Here is a 17,216-nt window from a genome sequence, read left to right as displayed (position 1 = left end):
CATTTGTGCCTCACCCTAACCCAGAGGCAGCTGATGGGTATTGGTAGGCGAAGTGGAATGCAGCTCTGGCGGACGCTGCGGCAAAAACTAAAAAAACTTCCAAATGACTTTGACGTTAATTGTGGCCGACAAGCCAGCATTTCAGGAGTGGGAAGCAGTGCACCATGAATCCTGTGTATAATGAGGATGGGGTGCTACTGACCTTGAATCAGCATGTTGTGAGTTGGAGGAAGTATACTTCAAAGACCTCCTCAATTCCACTGACAAGCCTTCCTTTGAGGAAGTCTGGGGTCTCCAAGCCAGACACTCTTACTTCTGGGGTTGAGAAAATCTCAATGTTTAAAAACCTCCTCAGTGAAAGGGCCGCAGGGGTGGATGAGATCCACCCAAGTTCCTAAAAGCTCTGGATATTTAGGGGCTGTCTGAGAAGGGTCCAGCTGCAGCCGGGGCATTACTGTTAGGATGCAAGGGCGTTCCAGTCAGTGTTTAGTCGACCAATGAATCCATTTCGAACCGAGGTGTTCCCAATACGACAGTGTCGCGCAGTGGGCCATGGTGATATGATCGACCTACTTCATGGCGTTAGATTTATGCCACAACTACGGAAACATAATGTCAAATACCACGTACGAAAACATGTTTTGTCCATACAAAAATGTACCCACCAAAATAGGTTTTACGCTTACGGCTTCTCTCTGATTCACGCTTGCGACTCAGGCGTGACAATTGTGCCACAATTCTCAACCAATCAGGAGTCGGACACGAGGGCTGTTTCTGATTGGCTGTTACAGTCCAATCGTAACGAAGAGGTAGGGTAAAAAAAAATACAACTTTATTTATATAGCGCAGTTCACTACAGCTGGAGCTGTAACAAAGCGTTTTTCATATGGTGTAACATGAATAGGAATAGAATGGCACTATTACAAAACAACTACCATGGTGACATAATGATGAAGACGCAAATGCACAACTCCGAGAGGTGATTTTGATTATAAAAAAAAGACAAAAAAAAAAAAACAACAAATAAAACGAACAGAAAAACTTTTATAGAAGCACATAGAACTAACATTAAGACAATCTGTAAGGAGCTGCTTCCCCAGCCGCGGCTGAGAAAGCAGTGTAGATGGAACCCTTTAACCGCGGACACAGGAGATGCAGCGTTTAACAGGATGTTTATTAGAACACAGGTACTTACAAAGCAAATTGGCGTGGAGCCGACGAAGGACAACATAAAGCGCTGGAGGGCAAATCCACTCCAGGGGGAAAACGATATCGACAACGAAAAGAGCTTGCAACGCAAGAAAGGAGAACGAGAACGGAAATCGCTTGCCGCAAAAGGGCAAGGGAAGTCAATCAGAAACGAGCGAAGGGATCCGACGAGAGCAGGGCGCGATGTGTAGTCAATGGGCATCACGAGGGTCATAACAAGAGGTTCGAGAAATCAATACAAGGCGTGGTACGTGGCGTGAGCAATCGGAAGGAATAATCCGACAGTGTCGGAGGCTTAAATACACGGCGGCAATCAAGACATGACAGGATACAGCTGAGTGACCGGTGGGCGTGCCTCTCCGGCCGTGAAAACATGGCATGATGAAAATGCCGGGAGACACGCCCACGGGTCAGCTGAGAAAACAAAAACAGAGACCGAAAAACACGTGGCGAGACAGAGACGGATCATGACACAATCAAAGATATTTGAAAAAAAATTTTGGGAATTATAACTAAAACAATAAGAACAGCGTGTTATAATGCGGCTGTTTGTGTTTGCGGTATTTGACATGATGCGTACGTAATTATGGCATAAATATAAAGCCATAGAGAACAGCCGACACCGGATGTTGCCCTTGGTCTGAGGGAATGTTCCCATTGTCAGAACGGGGCATTCCCGTTAAAAAACGGGAACGCCCATTTGTGGGTGCAGCTTGACGATATTAGGCAGTCTTGGTTAAGCTGCACTGCAACATTGTGTGGACATCGGGGACAGTGCCTCTTGAGTGGTTGGGTGGTGGTCACCCTTCTAAAATTAAATAAATGACCTGACTACAGGGAATCACACTGCTCTGCCAGCCTTGTAAGGTCTATCCAGGTGAGAGATGGGGCCATCAGGAATTCGAATCTTAGACTCAGGAGGAGAAGTGTGGTTTATACATTTTCACCAATTTAGCTTTGTTAAGGGACAATGATTTTATTAACATTTAATCTGACATTAATTAGTATGAAATGTAAAACCTGGGGTTTAAAAAAGCATTTCCATATACACAATGACACATAAATACAAAATTATACTTGACAGCAAGTAGTTTGTAAAAACCTGAGTATGAAAACCTCTTTAATGTCCTATAACAGAAATAGCTTTTATTATTTTTAAAATGTTGTTTTAAATGGTATAATGGCATTTTCTGTCATGTTTGTAAATGTAACTGTCCATTGTGAAGAAAATTGTAAATTAAATCGAAATTGCAATATCTGTCAGAAAAAACACAATTATTTTTTTCTCCTAAAATCATTCAGCCCAAAGGGGGTCGAGTTTGGTCCCAACATAATTGTAGCTCTGATTTTTGCAGACAATGTGGTGCTGTTAGCTTCATCAAGCCGCTATCTTAACTCTCACTGGATCAAATTGCAACCGAGTGGGAAAGCAGTTGAGATCAGCACCTCCAAATCTGAATCCAAATCTGGTCCTTAGTCGGTAAAGGATCAGGGGCTCACTTCAGGTCGGCGAGATCTTGCCCCTGGTGGAAATATTCAGTTATCTCGAGGTCTTGTTCATAAATTAGAGAAAATGGGATGGGATATTATTAGCCAGACTGGTGCGCGATTTCATTATCTGAGCCTAAAGGCGAAACTCAATTTACTGGTCAATCTATGCGCCTAACCTCACTTTTGATTACGGGTCGTGTCCAAAAGAACAAGATCACAGATACAAGCTGCCTAAATTGGTTGCCTTCGCAGGGTGTCCAAACTCTCCATTCTACTCTGGATAAGGTGAGAGGTTTGGTGGGCACAATTTAGAGCTGCTCCTTATCATCAAGAAGAGTCAAATGATTGGCTTGGGCATCTATTTAGGTTGCCTTATGGTTGCCTCCCTGCTGAAGTGCTATGGGCACGTCCCACCAAGAGAAGGCCATGGGGATGACACAAGCCACACTGGAGAGACTATGTCTCCCAGCTGGTCTTGGAACGCTTTGGGATCCCCCTGGAGGAGCTCGACAGTGGCTGGACAAGGAAGTCTAGGCTTTCCTTCTAACGCTGCTATCCCCACGACCCGACCTCAGATAAATCCACAATGGATGGATGGATGAGGAAAATAGGGGAAAATCATTTCAGCTTATCGCACATTAATCATGTGCAACAAGAAAAAAGTTGTTTTGTTGTTGTTTATTTGTTTTTTTAGTACAGGTCAGGGATGTCCAACGCCGGTCTTTGAGGGGCCCTATCCAGCAGGTAATCAGGCTTCTCAGAGCTTGCTGATGGAGACATCTAAGACATGCCGAATAGGGGACCAAAGATGCACCCCTAGTGCAGCTGTATGACTTTTTGTTCTTTGTTGTTTCTGTAAAGGAAAATCTACCAGTTTGGGCCAAGTGCTTTGAGTTTTGTTAGGAGATGGCGTTTGAGATTGTGATAGTTTCATGCATTGATTGCGAAGCACTTGGCCACATACAATACAATACAATACAATCATATATCATATATATCTGCCCTGTGACTGGCTGGTGACCAGTTCAGGGTGTAGTGCGCCTTTCGCCCGTAGTCAGCTGGGATAGGCTCCAGCACCCTCCCGCGACCCTATACAGGATAAGCGGTGTGGATAATGACATGACAATCATATATATTCAATACAATACAAAACAAGTTTATTTATATAGCGCATTTCACAACAGCTTGAGCTGTAACAAAGCACTTTCCATATGGTGTGATATATATATAAGCAGTGTAGTGTATTTTCACAGGGTCTAACATATACAACTCATTTTATGGCCATGACAAAATTGTTGCTTTTAGAAATACCTAGTCTGGCGTTGGACCTCCCTAGTACATAAGTTACTGTCTTGAGAGGCATTGGGCCTCAACATTGTTTACGACGGGTCAGGGATTCCGACAGGGGTCCTCGACTTCCCAAGGTACTTGCATGCAGCGAGGGGGTCTGGCGACGAGGAGTTGCATATGGGAGGGGGTCCGTACCTGGTACCCTTAGGACGCTGTTGAAAGGCCATGTTGTGGGCAAGCAGGATGAGAATGCATATGCAATAAGGTAAAATTAGATATTCATGTCCTGTGTGGCCATTCCCTATCAGAAGGGTGCAAATTTTAGCAGGAAAATTATGATCTGAAAATAGAAATAATGAGATAAGAAGAGAAGCGCTCTACCACATTGTATTGGGCACGGCGTGGCATGGAGCACATTTGTGGCACGAGACGCACTTCAGTGGACAGCGTGGCACCAGGGAGCTGTTGTTGTTGTTGGTATGTTACGGATGTTCCTTGTCAAACTGGTTTGATTCCGATGTTTGAGACATACCCGGTGATCAAATGTGTTCTGGTCAAGGCCCCACAAAATCAAAAACCTGTCCACCCGTACTGGCACAGGATGTACGCAGGAGTTTGTGAAGAGATGAGATGAAAGAGAGAAATAGAAGAGATGATGAAATGAGAAGTTCGGACAGTTTTGGAATGAGAGAAACACGAACAGAAGTATCGTATTGGGCACGTCGTGGCATGGAGCGCATTTGAGGCACAAGATGCACTTCAGTGTGGACGGCGCGGAGCTAGGGAGCTGTTGTTTTTGTTAGTATGTTACGGAGGTTCCTTGTCAAACCGGTACAATTCCGATGTTTGAGACATATCCGGTGATCAAATGCGCCCGGTCAAGGCCACGCAAAATCAAAAACCTGGCTGCTACTAATGTGTTGATGGAGCCCCATACTATAAAACCACATCCACATACACACACTCACACATGCTCACTCTCAAAAATGAGCTGAAGTGAAGATGAGGGCTTCCACATCTTGTTAAAATTCTAATTAGGGGGGTTAATAATGGTATACCAGTATATAAATAATAAATGATATGTGCGCACACTATAGAAATGTATGGAATTTGTGTGTCAAAATGTGGGGAAAGAGTGATAAAAACGGTTAAAGGGGTGCATCAAGAGATCGATAAGGAATGTTCGATCAAATCTGCGCCTTTAAAAACAAAAATTTTAAATTTTAAAAATTGTCAACCCTGAGGTGCGGGTCAGATTCTGGTTCACTTACTGAGAGAATCACGGTCCTCAAGAAAGAAAAAAAAAGGAAAGAATACCAAAGGATGAGGCCATTTTATCCTACGGATTATGTGACAAATCATCATTTTCTTGGGCAATTAAAAATAAAATCCATGTATCCATCATTACTAAAAAAGGATATATCGAGGAAGAGCAGCATAATGATAAGGCGGTGCTGGAATTTGTTTTTCTGTCCTCTGTTGGAGTGCACAAGTAAGGTCCCTTTAATCTTAGAACCAATGTAACATAGAGCCCTGCAACGCCACTGAAGATAGTCAGAGGGTTGTTAGTTAGAGCAAAACAATGATATTGGAAGGTGTCTTTCACTGTTACAGAGTTGATAAAATAAGAAGAAAAGATATCCATCCATCCATCCATCTTCTGTACCGTTTCTCCTCACTAGGGTCGCGAGGGGTGCTGGAGCCTATCCCAGCTATCTTCGGGCAGTAGGCGGGGGACACCCTGAACTGGTTGCCAGCCAATTACAGAGAGGAAAAGATATGTGGTAAAATAAGGATACAGCAGAACTAGGATAATGGGAGTAAATTCAGGGATAAAGGGAGTAAATGACCAGCAAATAATGAAAGGCTATTATGAAGGATAAGAGTATACTGGTTTGTTTGCCTTAATTGAAATGAACTTTTATAGAACATTGAGAACCCAAATAGGGAGGAGGTGATTAATCCAATGATACAGATTAGTGATGGCACAACTTTACAAACTTGACCCGACAAACCATAACAGTAGCATAATTAATATGCTGGTAAAGTGTATCAGTCGTATGTTTAAGGTAAATTAGGACTTGTAATCGTTATCCATCTAATCTATTGGACTAAAATTAATGCGAAAGGAGTTTGGGAAAGGAATAATACTGGTAATAGTGAATCTGAGCTGTTGATTGAAGAAAATTAGCTCTGATTATGTGAAATGGCTCATTTGCGTATGATTAAAGGTTTGAGAGAGGATGGAAACGTGCCAGTCACTAGTTTGCAGTGTGTGTGGGTGTGTGTGGGGGTGTGTGTGCGTGTGTGTGTGTGTGGGTGGCCGCCAATAAAATGCACTTGGACTATGTCTCGAGAATGGGAATCAATTAACCAGGTGGTGAATTGTTTAGTTGATAATACCTTTTATCAATTGCTTGAAGATGCGTGTGTGAAGATATTCAAGAAAAAGTTAATTGGGAGTTGGTGATGACGTCATCAAAATAAGAGGACAAATTCCTCTCACCTGGAAGTATATACTGCATATGCTGTGCGGTTCAACAAATTGAATATACTGACTGATCAGTGACAGTTCTTGACCAAATCTGTGTCGATGAATAATTTGGAAGTGGAGTAGGTTTTGGCACCATTTGACAACCAAATTAGTCAAATGGAGAAGGCCTATTGCAGTAATGTTGCTGACATGACTGGACCAACTGTGAATGACTTTGGACTGTATGAGTGGTGACACAGATGTTGACAATGAGATGAAAAAACTTGGACAGTGACCCAATGCATGACACTTGTTCTGGAGACTGAGACCAAAAGACAAATGTGACTTGGTGATTTGTTTTGTTTTTTAACCTGTTTTTTCAGCGTGAATGTTCAGCCGTCACTGAAGGAGCAGATGCTGTGTTGGTTATATGACTTTTGTTGATTTTGCAGGTTGTGGATCACCTTCTGGGAGAATGATATGCAGTATTTGTGAATTTTTAACCCTAACCCTTTATTTTTCATGTTTGATTGATTTTGTTGATGATGAAGGTCAGACTGATTTACAGGATGGACGCTGCCGATTCAATTTCCAAGATTGTGTGATGTTTGATTTGTGTGATGTGGTCTGTTGTCATAAATCAGAGGTATTCAATTAAAAGTCAGAGGGATAACACTGTATGAAATCCTTCATCGTCCACACATTGTTGTCGAAGTACAGCACTAAGAACCTTCCTGATCGATCTTATGATACGTTCCCAAATGCCACCATGATGTGATGCGGCAGGAGGGTTAAAAATCCATCGGATCCCTTCCTGCGCCATTGCTCTTTTTCGGTTCCTACAAAATTGGTTCCATTGTCTGATCTTATGGTAGAGACTTGTCCTCTGCGGCAGATAAATCTTCGTAATGCGTTGATACAAGAATCTGTGTCAAGCGTCTATGCGACCTCCAGGTGAACTGCTCTACTGGACATGCAAGTGAAGATAACTCCGTAACGCTTTAGGGTAGAACGTCCTCGCTTCACCTCTATTGGACCAAAATAATCCACGCCAGCATGTGTAAATGGTGGAAGATTTGGAACAATTCTTTCAGCTGGAAGATCTGCCATCCTTTGTCCACCCACTTTTCCTCTCAAAATTCTACAAACGTAGCATTTTCCTATTACCTTTCTTGCAGCTGAATCAGCGTTTGTGATCCAATATTTTTTCCTCAGCTTGGATAGTACATGATTCTTGCCACTATGGCCCAACCGCTCATGAACATGTCGCAGTAAGAGTGTTGAGATGTGTTGGTCTTTGGCTAGAAGTAATGGGTGCTTTGTTTCCTCGGGCATGGAAGATCTATTTAATCGTCCCCCAACTCTCAGTACACCATTTTCATATAGTGGGTCAAGTTTGTAGATTGAACTCACTCTTTTCACTTTACATCCAGATTTGAGCGCAGCAATCTCAACAGCGAATCTTTCATTCTGGCTGAAGCGAATAATGGACATTTCAGCTTCCAACAGGTCATCTACAGCTAGTCTTTGATCTCCCAATGTGGCCTTCAATTCCTGCATCTTTGAATTGACATCGGTCAATTGACTATCATAAGAATCAGTGCTTTCAGAAATCAGCTGCTTCCTCTTTTGACTTAAAGTCCTTAAAATCCTCTTGAACTTTAGAAGCCAACCTACCGCAATCTTCAACCTTTTCCAACTGGAAAAGTGTGTGATCAATTTATTAGTGGCATTTTCAGGAACCTCAGTAACGGCTGCGTTCACAACACTGTTCCTTTTGACTTCCAGGTCATCAACAGTCTCCGTGTCCACTGGGTGCGAAGGCCATTCACTTTCTGCCTCCCACAGAAATTTGGGACTTTCAATCCATTTTCCTTCAATTAAGGGTTCCATCTTTAGCCCTCTAGAGGCATAATCTGCTGGGTTCTGTGTCGTAGGAACGTATCTCCACTGCGAAAAGTTTGAGGATTCTCTAATCATTGCTATTCTATTTGCCACAAATGTTTGGAACCTTTTGTCCTCATTTTTTATATATTTTATCACTGAGGTGCTATCTGTCCAAAATTGTGATTCTGTCAAAGGCAGTTGCAGCTCCGAACACAGCATCTTATCCACTTTAACAGCAAGAACTGCTGCTGTTAGTTCTAAGCGGGGAATAGTCACTTGTTTTAACGGGGCAACTCTGGCCTTGCCTCGTAAGAAAGCAGTGTGAACTCTGTTCTTGTCATTTTGCAACTTGATGTAAGTAACAGTGCCGTATGCAGTCTCACTAGCATCCGAAAAATGATGCATTTGAGCAGATGTTATCGGTCCAAAGTCTTGAGGCTTGAAACTTCGTTTGATTTTGAAGCTTTCCACCTTTTCAAGGTCTTCCAACACAAGTCCTGCAAGATCATCTTTGCCGGGATGGTGAATGGAGCCAATAATCCCAAAGGGTCGTAAACTGAATTTATCTTTGATAACAATCCACGCCTTGTGTGTGTATTGTTTTTAATGTTGAACTTGAATTCAAAGGTGTCAGTCTCAATACACCACTGTAGCCCAAGAGCCCGTTCATCAGGCAGTTTATCCCTATCCAAATCTAATTCCTTAATATTCTTTGACTTATCCTCTTCAGAAATACCTGACAACACTTCACGGCTGTTGCTAAGCCATTTTGTAAGGTTGAAACCTCCATTGCGGCAGATAGCCTTGAGGTTTTGTACCATAACCATAGCCTCTACTTCCGATGGTAGGCCTTTCAGTAGATCATCCACGTAAAAGTTTCTTTTGACTGTGTCCGTCACTTCTGCTGGAAAGTTGTGGACATTATCTTCTGCGGTTTTCCTTAATGCATAACATGCGCAACTAGGAGAGGACACAGCTCCGAACAGGTGAACAGTCATGCGATATTGTACCAACTCCTGCTCCAAGTTTCCTTCTGGCCACCATAAAAATCTCAAAAAGTCCAAATGTTCCGTATCCACTTTTACTTGATGAAACATTGATTGCACGTCAGCCATGATCGCTACGGGTTCCTGTCTGAATCGTGTCAGAACCCCTAACAATGAGCTGGTCAGATTTGGGCCTTGTAGGAGCTGTCTATTTAGCGAGGTACCTTTAAATTCTACCCCGCAGTCAAACACCACGCGAAGGTTACCCTTCTGAGGATGATACACGCCATGGTGAGGGAGATACCAAATTTTCCCTTCAGCACGCTCTAATTGTTCCTCTGGAACCCTTTCTGCGTATCCCATTCCAATGACATCAGATAGGAAAGTTGAATATTCCTTGTGAAAACCTTTATCCTTCTGAAGTCTTCTTTTGAGTGATCCAACACGTTGCTTGGCCACAGAAATATTTGGCATTTTCACATTTTGATCCTTAAAAGGCAGTTTTGTCATATTTGTCAATATCTTTAAATTGGACGGAACTTTCCATTATTTCAATGAATCTCCTTTCATTTACTGACATCTCCTCTTTGTCATTGTAAGATGTTTCATTGAATTCCTGATTGTATTGATTTATCAACAACTGTTGGAGTCGGTCAACACTGATCCTATTAACCAGTGCCAGAGGGTGGCCATTCTCACACTATTTCCCTGGAGAGGTCCATTAATCACACAGCCAAGAAGAGTTCTAACAGCATACGGTCCCTCGCCGCGACTGTTGATCACCTCCCAGGGTTCCATTACCTTTGAGGCATTTGTGCCAATCAACAAATCAACATTCGCGCTGATACGAGGAATGTGCGCATCCTTAAGATAAGACCATTTCTTTAACTCCCTTTCGCTGATTAAATTGTCTACCGATACTGGCATTTGTTTCTGTGTGAATGTGGTGGGAAGCTGATAATAATGGTTGTTGTTCAGACCACATATTTCCAAGCCTTCAATCATGTAGCTTGGCATAGTGGTGTTGTGGGTCATAGTTCGAATATGAATAATTGGTTCCTTTGCCTTTGAGGTTTAGTTTTTCCTTTAAACTTTCGGAGCAGAAAGTATCAGTACTCCCTGGATCCAAAAAAGCGTATGTTTGAACCACTTTGTTTCCTTTTGTAGATTTGACATTAACAGGTAAGATTGACAGAATGCCATAACTGCCGCCGGCCCCTGTATGTCCACACGTGGAAACACTTGTGCCACTCACTGGTGCTCCCTGTGGCTGTCCTTTTGGCCGCTTTTCCTCTTCACTTCTTTCCCTTCTTTCGATATGGAGAACACTGGGGTGATTTTGGTTGCATATTTTGCACAATATGCGGTTACTGCAGTCCTTGCTCATGTGCAGGCAGCCGAAGCACACTCCTTTCGCCTTAAGAAAGTCCAGCTTCTCTCTATGAGGTTTCCTTTTCAATTCTGAACATTGATCCAATGCATGTCGTCGTGTACAATACAAACAGCGATTGTTATCAGTTGTAGGCAGTGCACTTTGTGTTTGAGTTTGTACATTTCTATTGTTTGTACCCGCAACTTCTTCATTGAACATAACAGCAGTTGCAAAAGTGTTTCCCCTGGATTGTGATTTTTGTTCCAAATATGCCTTGCTTGCTTGAGTTTTGTTGCTCCTGTTTGTGTCAATTGTGGTGTTTTGGATATCACCAAAGATTGGATCCAAAATGATCTTGACTTGATATTCAACAAATCTTACAATGTCCTTGAAACCTGCCCTATGACCTTGCGTTTCATAAATGCTGCAAGCCCTCTCTCGCCAACGCTCTCTGAGTTTATAAGGAAGCATCTGTGTTATTAGTTTCATGTTTGCTGGCATATTGAGTTCATCCAAATATCGGAGTTCTTTCATTGCATTGCAGCATTCGGCCAAGCACAATGCATAGTCTTGTAGCCCCTTTTTATCCTCTGCCTTTACAGTAGGCCATTGTGTTATTTTATTCACATAGGCGGCTGTGAATTTCAATTAATTTCCAAAATGTTTAATAAGTAGGGTTTTGGCTGCATCATAGGCTCTGTCCGGTGGTAGGTGTTGGCAGCTGTGAACTAGTTCTTTAGGTTGGCCCCCAGTGTATTGTTCCATATAGAATAAGCAGTCCACCCTTTGCACCTTTGCTTCCACGCAACATTCAAAGGTTCTCATAAAGGTCCGAAATTGTAGAGGGTCTCCATTAAAGGCACTTCTCTGCGTGGTAGCAACTGGAAACTTTGTGTTTGTGCTAAAAGTGCTGTTATTTCGTTTTGCTTGTGTAACAGCCTGTAGAGTTCATCGTTGTTTTGCAACGGGTGTGCAACTTGAGCACTGGGATTTATATTTGACTGGGTTTCCTGTGTTGCAGATGTTTGCCATGCTTGCGTCCTGGTTCGATCTCTGATGCCATGAGAATGCGGTGCTGCTTGACTACTGAAATTCATATTTGGTTGATGTGCCTGTGTTCTGGCTGTTGCTTCCATCTTCGGCGCTGGGTTCAATAGTGCTGCAATAGTTTGGGATTTCAAGTAGGATGACATTCCATCTGAATGTTTGCTTTGTTTACTAGCAACACTGTTTAATGAAGAGTCTTTTAACATCATCAATTTTGCAGCAGATGCGGCTAGTTCTGTTTCTATTTCCAGTTGTTCCTGTTTCCTTCTTATGTCCTCTGCTTGTTCTTCCAAAGCATGTTTTTTCTTAAGTGCAGCAGCACGCGCCATGATCACAGCTTGTTCTGCCTCCATTTGTCGGCGTAAAGATGTTGTAGTAGACCCACTGCGCTTTGAGGAAGTATTGGAAATTACATTGGAAATGCTGTCATGCGGTTCCACTTGAACTTCCTCGCTGTGAGGTCCTTCAATTCTTTGCTGTTTCATTTCATTATTATTGTCCTCCATATCTTCATTTTGACAGCAACATTCATTGCTACCCAACCACTTTACTTCTGAAACAAATTCATCGATAGCGAGCGCTTTTACTTTAAACCACATTTCATGCCTTTCACACTCTTCAGGTGGCATAAATTTCAATAAAGCTTCGTGATGTGCAACAGCTTCATCACATAGTTTAGTGTATTTGTCAAACTGATTTTTTACCTCTGAACCAAAACCTTTAACACCCATCAAATTTATAATTGTCTGCTTGAGGCTTGCTGCCCTTTGCAACTTGTTTTTTCTCTCTTTTTGCAGTGTTTCTATCTTTGCCAAAAAGGCCTTTTCAGTCATTTTAACCGACCGCTTTTTTACAGAAGGACCACCTTCCTCAATCCCTAAATCATCTTGCTTAGGTGTCTCAGTCCAAAGTTCAGCTTTGTCGAGGTCCTCTTCTCTACTCATAATTATGTTGATACAAAACCTTTTGATCACTCGCTTACCCGTGCAACCTTCCGTAAGTTGTACACGCGCACAGTCTAATTCAAATTGCAAACGCGCCCCGTAACGTTCCCTCAATTACCACCAATGCATTGGATTTTATGCGCAAAGTTGTGTGCACACATTTACAGCAATCTACTATATGGCCATTAGTGTAGCGCTACAAATACCTTGGCGTTGGCCGGCATGGAAGTGTATTGATGTTCCAATTCCTTGGTTAGAGAGCCGCGGCTGCGTGGCTCCGGTTCCAAATAATTCCAAACGAGCAAACAATTTGGGCAGATGACGTTCAAACATCAGCAATCATCCAACGCGGTCCTCAAGGCGACAAGAAAGCCATTCGATCCGCCGCTCTTTTTCAGCTGCGCTGTCCTTACTTTGAAGCAAACGTATCTTCATTCGCTCGAAGCAAAGTTTTAGACTTAAATTGTAGTGACCCCTTTGCCTATCAAACGGGTCACTATGGTTGCTATTGGCCTGGGTTGTTTCGACGCGTGTCCGTTCCGCTTTTTCCAAAGTAAAGTCGTCCAATTGTCCGTCAAGTCAGCTCACACCATTTTTCCCACCTTGTCACGGTCACGGTCTAAAACTTTTTTGCCTCCCCAATAGTAACCACCTGGGTCTTGTTAGCCCATTGATTAAATAGCCCTGTGGCCAATGGACACCACACTGCACCCAAGTGGTGGGAGGTTTAAAGCAAACATACGTTAACATAAAAAATGGCTCTTACAGTTCCCATTAAACACCTTTGCCAGTCAAACAAATATAACGCGTTTATTTCACATTCAAGTAAATGTGGCTCCAGGAATTTAAGGGTGCCACTTCCAGAAAAAAACTGTAAAATATCTCCTGCAGAAATATATCAACTGCTAAGCATTGAGTTAACATCTTTTACCTTTTTTTTTAAATCAAAGAGTTATCAGCCTAAAAAAATGGAAAGCCTAATTATCTGAGTAAACCAGGTCAACATGTTCAGTACACAATCAATAAAAATGTCTGTCCTCGTGAAAAACTAATTCAAAATGAGCTTTGACACCACTTTTTCTTTTGAATATTTTTTTAACTTCTCTTAATGAGAAAAATTAGTTTGCGACTGCCCTGCCAGTGACTTAAATCTGGGTTGGAACGGAGTCAGGGCCATTGGGATTTGGTAGATTATTTCACACATCTGGGCTTAGTGTTTTCCTTTCAATAATGTTTGTGCAACCACATTTAAGCACTCCTTCACAACTTCCCCATCACTTGAACGTTTTTTTTATGTTTCCCCAAAATCCATTTTACTTTTACTGAATATTCGTTTGCATGCCACTGGGATTTAAGCAAAAATGTAAAAATCTGTTGTACTGCACTCGAAGTTCTATGTTTTTGCATGCGCTCACCTCAAACGTCAGCGGATAACTGTGCACAAAAGGGCGGTGCTTTGTTTCGTTGTGGCGCTTCGCAATGTTGCGACGGTTTCGGAGCATATGATGCACACTGGTATTAAATTGGCTGCAGCCAGATCGAAACTAAATTTCTCCATCCATTCATTTAAAACAAGACGCATTGACCTCGCTAACTTTTTAGCGAGGCATACTGTCAGCAGCACTCTCTTCTGGTCTGCTGCGCAATTGGCAGTGGATCGTAAACAAAAGATTTGATTGGCTCAAATCACTGACGCCTTTTCCGTATTAACTAGAATTGCTGCGCCAAGGTTTGCGAATGCGCCCTGAAAAAAATTCATCATAGATTGGCCATGGGTCCGGTCCGAACCATCCCGCCATTTGGTGATGCCTGTCCTATAGCATCAGTGATACTGCCATTGACAAAGCTGACTTTCTCTGAATGAGGGCTCGCATGAGTGACTAGCATGCGTGAGGTTGCATGCGCGAGGTAGCTGCGCGAGGTAGCATGCGCGAGGTAGCATGCGCGAGGTAGCATGCGCAAGCTAGGATGGGCGAACTAGCATGTGAGAGCAAGCATGCGCCTCAAAGTGTGATGCAGTTAGTGTATGTGTTAAATACAGAAATAGCACCCACAACTGATGCCATTTGGTGATGCCTGTCATAAATGGTTGTTTGTTTATTGATGTGAATTTTGTTAGAACCATTTCCATGTCAAGCAGGTTGCGGGAGCAGCTATAGAATGGGACGTGATTTTGTTAGTGTGAGTAGGTTCCAGTTGTGTTTCAGCATTCGAGTGAGTATCCATTCCAGAAGGAGAGACGTCTGGTCGACGAATTAAGCTCGGTTCGTCACGGGTAGGAGGGTCGGGCATTGCTGCTTTGTTTTTATTGTTATTTGTGTTGACACATGTGGGGCATGTGTCAAAGGGGGGAGATAGATGCAGTATTTTGTTCACATAATTGTTTTTTGCATGTAAGGATTTTTAAGCGTTAACAGGACATGTCAACAATGACCATGCAGAGGTGAAAGAGTTGAAGATTGGGATGCAAGCAGAGCGCTGGGGTCTCACCTGCATCTACTGTGGGACCAGGAAGTCAGGCAGCCACCACGCAGGAGATAAGGGGTTATAGTTATAAACCAGTGCGAGTCCCCCCTTTCCAGAAAGAGTTGTCTCTTCTAGAACCCATAGGTGATTTTATTATTATTCAGTGTCATCAGTTTTACCAGTACAGCTAACACGAGCGTGTCCTAGTGTGCATTGAAAGATGCGGCATAAAAATATATTTTTAAAAAATTGGATAATAAGTAGGGAAAAATTAGATTGATAAAAAAGATAATTGGCTACATAAACATTGGGTTGAAATTAATTTACAGTTCAAGTAGGGGTGTTTTAAAGAGAGAAATCAAAGATCATAAAAGGAAAAAGGCATGATCCGGGGAATCTGATTGGTCAACACGGAAAAGCCTTGAGTGATGAAAACGTTAACGTATGGCTATGGAACAGGTCTCTTTGATGGGAATAGTCTGATTATGGTGAAGGATTGTTAATTAGACCTCAATGAAGTGATAGTGCTGTTGAAAATGTTAATATACTGACTGTGAAAAGCTAAAGTGGGAAACTAGGATTAACTATTTGGCAAAAACTACAATGCATTCAGTCTCGAGGAAGACTGAATGCAATAAAATTGCAATAATAATAATAATAAACCAGCCTAGAGTGTTACAATGCCCTGGAAACAAAAGTTTGGGATTGCCCCTGAGAGTGAAATTCCTCTCTGAACCCCTCCTTTTTACCCCCGGCAGCAACTAATGAAACAGGGATACTGATAAACAGTTGTCGAAACAGAACACACAAGGTGAGGTTAAACGTAAAAACATCTATCCATCCATCCCTCATCTATATCGCATCTCCTCACTAGGGTCACGGGGGGTGCTGGAGCCTATCCTAGCTATCTTCGGGCAGTAGGCGGGGGACACCCTGAACTGGTTGCCACCCAATTGCAGGGCACACAGAGATGAACAACCATCCGCGCTCACACTCATACCTAGGGGCGATTTCTAGTGTCCAATCAACCTGCCATGCATGTTTTTGGAATGTGGGAGGAAACCGGAGTACCTGGAGGAAACCCATTAGTTGATTAAAACTGAGTCATATTAGAGTTAGTGAAAAAAGAATAGCTAAATTATATAATTATAGAGGCGTTCATGGGGATTAAAAGTGAATAATAAATAGAAGACAAAACCAAATGGCAATGGCATTTGTAAAATATGATGAGAATACTTATTGGGAGTATTTATTTAGGTTTGGGTGATTAGCAGTCAGGAATTTAATTTGTTTTTACAAGACAGACCTTCAATGGTGTTCGACACAATTTGAAATAATTTATAGATGGTACGTGCTGTTAGTTGTATGTTGATTACATCGAGTCATTGGTTTTAGGGATTAAGTTAGTGAGCTCTTATGGGAGACAGGCCTGGCTATATTACCAGGGCGAGACGTGAATGGATTGAAACTTTCGCCAGTGACCTGTCCAAAAAAGGGGGGAGCAGCTAATGCTACGGCTGATACAGACGGCCCCCACCGCCTCCGCTGCGCCTAGGCAAGGTTCTGGTGACGCAGCGCCACAGCAGGCTTGTTGTCACGTAACAGAATTAGGGGTGGTTGTAGACATGGGTTGTGAGTGGGACGTGTTCTTGCTGTGGGGTGTTGGGTCACTGGGTGACGAGTTGTCCATACTGAGCCAAGTTCCGATATCTGCCATCCTGTGGTCCAGCGGCATACCCGTCACAAAGAGCTCCGCTAGCGCAGGGGCGCCACCGCCACCCACTCCTCTGACAACACTTCCATGGCCTCTCAAAGCACACTTGACACCTCAACCCGATTGGGACCCCCATTCCACGATAGGGGTGCCCGCGGACTGGCAGGTCCAAGCATTCCGCTGACAGTTGATGGACAACAGTTTTTGATGGTGGAACAAGATATTCCACGCTTTGCAAGCTCCCTCTGCATATCCCAGTGAGCAACAACACTGTCACCCTTGTGGGCTTCTCGAGATTGCCCGAGTCAATGCCGTTGACCGACCCCGCACCTGTGAA

At 42.9% G+C, this 17,216-nt stretch overlaps 1 protein-coding gene across 1 annotated transcript in view; it reads right to left on the bottom strand.

Annotated features, from left to right (window-relative positions):
* The window catches only part of piezo1 (piezo type mechanosensitive ion channel component 1 (Er blood group)), a 304,639-nt gene that overhangs the window by 248,428 nt on the left and 38,995 nt on the right, over nt 1–17,216 (bottom strand). The window lies entirely within an intron of this gene.

The sequence above is a fragment of the Idiotropiscis lumnitzeri genome, chromosome 9 (genome assembly GCF_059441095.1).
Source record: "Idiotropiscis lumnitzeri isolate Australia: NSW breed Sydney's pygmy pipehorse chromosome 9, RoL_Ilum_1.0, whole genome shotgun sequence".
Lineage (NCBI taxonomy): Eukaryota > Metazoa > Chordata > Actinopteri > Syngnathiformes > Syngnathidae > Idiotropiscis > Idiotropiscis lumnitzeri.
The sequence above is the reverse complement of the archived record's forward strand: the minus strand, read 5'-3'. Positions and strand labels throughout refer to the sequence as shown.